The sequence below is a fragment of the Octopus bimaculoides genome, chromosome 25 (genome assembly GCF_001194135.2).
Source record: "Octopus bimaculoides isolate UCB-OBI-ISO-001 chromosome 25, ASM119413v2, whole genome shotgun sequence".
NCBI lineage: Eukaryota > Metazoa > Mollusca > Cephalopoda > Octopoda > Octopodidae > Octopus > Octopus bimaculoides.
Window position 1 is genome coordinate 34,883,949 of NC_069005.1, and position 4,625 is coordinate 34,888,573.

A 4,625-nucleotide genomic window follows, 5' to 3' on the forward strand; every position below is an offset into this window, starting at 1 on the left:
GAGAGGAGGAAAGAGAGAGTGTGTGAAAGGGAGCAGGTCGGGTGGATTAGGGGTATCGAATAATTAGATAGATTGTGGTGAAAATTGATAGTTGTACTGGTGTGTGTACGTGTGTGCGTGTGTGTGTGTGTGTGTGTGCGTGTGTGTGTGTATGCGTGTATGTATGTATGTGCGTGAGGCAGACTTACGTGTGTATGTTGAAAATTGATAGCTGTATTTGTGTGTGTGTGTGTGTGTGTGTGGTAGCCTCATGCATGTATGCGTGTGTCGATATGTTTGAATGTGCACTCGCACACGCATAGGCACACACTCATTGTTCTGTCTGTGCGAGTATATGTAGACAGAAGACCAAAACATGTGAATTTGTGTGTGTGGGTGTGTGTGTATACATACATATACATATGTCTATACACACATACACTCGTGTGTGTGTGTGTGTGGTGGGAATCGGAGTCTGGGCCGTGGCAGCAGCAGCAGCCATGTTTGACAGACGACCATCACTAATTTCCGTTGTTAAAACGCCACACAGTCATTCTCCGCGCAACCCGATGCCGTCTTCCTTGTAGAACAACGGCTCAAGTTACACAGAGTTATGGCCGGTCGCTCCCGGCTCAGCCGCTAGGTGGAGCAACGCCGCTGCTGGTGATGGCGGCTGAGAAATTGACGAGAGAAAGATAATGGCCAAAGCAAACAGCGATTGGATTATGACGGGAGTTGTGGGTGGTGGTGGTGTGTGTGTGTATATGAGAGAGAGAGAGAAAGAGAGTGTGTAGGACCGTTGATATGAATGTGTGTGTAGGTGAGTGTGGGGGTGATATTAGGGGTAGCGGCGTGTTTAAGGGATTTTGTTGTTGTTTAGCTCCAAGCCTAGTCGAGCAGACCACTGATCAACGATATTCCAGCCGTGACCGTCACTCCATTCCCTACATCCCAACCCGATATCATTCTGTTTCTTTTTCTAAGACGTTAGATGTAATTTGAAGGAGATTTACTTGTTATTTCTAGCAGAATGAGGGACCACAAAAGAGTTCCTTTGTTGACTGGTTTGTATAGAAGTTGCTAAGTATAGTGGCGGTGGTGGTGTTGGTGATTGGTGATGGTTGTCGATGTGGTGATCGAGTTAGGATTGTGAAGTAAACAATAACATGTGTTCGCGGCCACCTGCCTAAACGAAATAGGAAACAGTGAATAATATAATGGCCGGTATTGCGAATAGCCGCAGAGGCGACAAATTGGATCTATTTTAAAACGGGGGCCACATTTTTCATTGTTTTACGTAGTGTTTTTGGTACCGAAAGACTTTCAAACTTCGTATACTTATCTATTTTGTGTTATAGAACAGAAAAATATTTTTGTATTCGAATTTATTTCATGTAAAAAATTGTCTTATTTCGATAATTTCAACCAATCACTGACAAGTATTCAGTTGTTTATATTTACTCCTTTGGCTGATTAAGCGATGTAAAGCGTATTTAATCTCCATACCTTCGTTTTATTTGCTTTTTTCATTTTAAATTTGCTTTAACCCTAACCCTAACCCTAGGGTTAGGGTTAATTGTTTCAGAATCGTTTGTTTATGTAGTCGGCACTTAATGTATATCGGCTGAATGGACGTCAGTGATTGGTTGAAATTACAGAAATACGACAACTTTAACATGAAATAATTTATGGATTTCTTTTTTTTTAAAGAAGACTAAGAGAAAAAGATGTTTTATATGACACATTCTACCAGTGTTCCAAGTTTCAAAGTGTTTCGTTAATGAAAAATGTGGCCCCCGTTTTAAAAAAGATCCAACAAATTTCGTCTAGGCATGTGGCTGTGAGGACATGACATTGACAAAATGCATCTGGCGTTCTCTCAAACCACTGCCAGGAAGATCACTCGTCTTCCTCCGATATATATTGCGTTTCTTTTAACACAGCACATCTATAACAGGTTTGATATCGGGTGAAAACCATAACATCTTGCCTACCAATGGTGTACATGCGTAAAGTATGATACGTAGATTGCAATTTTAATTCAATGCTGTTTCAATCGCATACACTCAATTTCTTCTAGTTGGTTTGGGATTGAAGAATATGACTATATCTCTGAATTTAATTTGGAAAATGCTCCAATACACAGAAAACAGAACACTGTCAAATATCTACAACGCAGAGACTTACAAAACATTCTCTGCTAACGATCAAATTCTTCACAGACACTCCGAAGGAGTTGCTACTCATTAAAACACTTTGAAAATATACAAATATTTTGAACCAATATTTACTTTGAAGGGCAATCGTAGATGATTTAGAAGAATTAGGTATCTACCTGCCGGACACTTTGGTATTAGTGTGCATGTGCACGTAGGTGTGGCCTCGAGCATTTACACACACACACACACACACACACACACACACACACACACACACACACACACACAATTAATTTATTTCTTAATGATATTACTTATTATACATAGCGCTCAGCATCTGTTTGCCTGCTTATTCAAACGTTTATATAGACATCTGCATACGTGTTCAGATGGATGTAAATTTTATGTATATTCAACAGACTTATTAACTGAACATTAATGTCGCTTTTACTCAATGAATTCACACCTGTAGCAAGGTACCTTCTTGACTTCGATGTTAAGGGGTCCCATTGGTCAATTTTATCAAACTGAAATTCACGTCCCCTTCCTTAGGGTGTCCCTTAATAACTGTCTTTCCACTTCAGCCGTCTTCAATTCTATGAATCCAAAACTATCTTGTACTTTTTGATAAACTTAAATTCTATCCCGTTCTTACTTTCTGCCTTCATTCAGTGTGTGTGTGTGTGTGTGTGTGTGTGTGTGTGTGTGTGTGTGTGTGTGTGTGTGTGTGTGTGTGTGTGTGTGTGTGTGTGTGTGTGTGTGTGTGTAAGTGTTTGTGTTGATGACGTCATCGAAACACTGCCAGCGAAGTTCTATATGAATCGAATTCTTGTTGCTGGTAATATTTATAGCTTAACTATTGTTGTTTGTTATTGTTGTTTAGAGCCAAGTTAAACTTAGCTGTTATTTCTAGCAGTTAATGGTGATGGATGTAGTAGTGGTGGTGGTGGTGGCTTGTATCAGTCGTATTGGCGATGGTGACGATGGTGATGTTCAACTTGGTGATTGGTGATGGCCATCCTGATGGTGGTGGTGGTGTGGTGGTTGTAGTGGTTGTAGTGGTGGTGGTGGTTGTAGTGGTGGTGGTGGTTGTAGTGGTGGTGGTGGTGGTGGTTGTAGTGGTGGTGGTGGTTGTAGTGGTGATAGTGGTTGTAGTGGTGGTGGTGGTTGTAGTGGTGGTGGCAGTGGTGGTGTCGGCGGTGGTGCTAATATGAATGATAGGATGAAACAATAATTTTCAGGAGGAGAGTATGAAACGGTTTTGTTGTTGTTGTTGTTAGTGCTGCAGTCCTGTCAAAGTTGGTTGTAACTATGAGATTGGAGGTCGAAGGTCAAACCAACAATGGCGTGAGGGGGAGGAGGTGAATTGAATTAATAGGAGGGAGGTTTCATGTTATGTAGATATGTGTGTATATGAGTGTATATGCTTGTGTGTATGTGTGCACCTATATGTATATGTAAATATATATGCATACACAGACACACACACATATATATATACACACACATTCATCTCTGCATACGTGTGAAGATGTATGTCCATACATTACATTTTGACGGATTAGATACAAACATCTACATGTACGACGCCTCACACAGTCATATTTACATACATACATACATATATATATATATATATATATATATATATATATATATATATATATATATATATATATATATACATATATATATACACACACACACACACTCACACGCATGTATAATCATGCACACATATTTACATATGCAATTGTATGTACAAATTTTTTTCCAAGAAAAGAAAAAATATTTTTATCTTTTATAATAAAATTGTATTTTTGTATGTAATTATACACACGCACACACATGGACGCATACGTGTGTCCTGCTCTCTACATACATACACACATACATATGTATATATTGTATATTAGTGTGTTTGTAGTAGTACATGTATGTTTAAACAACATTATCAGTGTGTATATAGAAATGCGTCTTGTATATTGATTACTATCTACTTGTGTGTATATAAATGTATACATATACATGTATATATGTGTGTATGAGTATGTATGTGTATATATATGCATATATGTGTGTATATATATATATATTTTTTTTGAGTATAGGGAGAGTTTGGGGGGAAATGTAGATAGACAGAAAGATAAGGAAAATGACGAAGAGACTGAAGAAGAGGAGGGGGAAAGAGAGGAAGAGGGGAGAGTGGGGAGAAGAGGTTTATGACTGAAGTTTAAAGAGTTACCAAGTAAATAGTGGGAGGTGTCTTTAAGAGAGAGTGGGAGGAGGTTGAGTGTTGGTGGTAGTGGCTGGAGGAGATGGGGATAACTCTACCTCCCCCTCTCTCTCTCTCTATATATATATATTGATGTCATAGGAGGAAGGGGTAGAGGCGGGCTTATAATGGTAAAGGAGGTCGGAGGAGTGTGTGGTGGAGGTGGTAGGAGCAGTGTGGTGTTTGTGAATGTAGCGGTGGTAGTAGTAGTT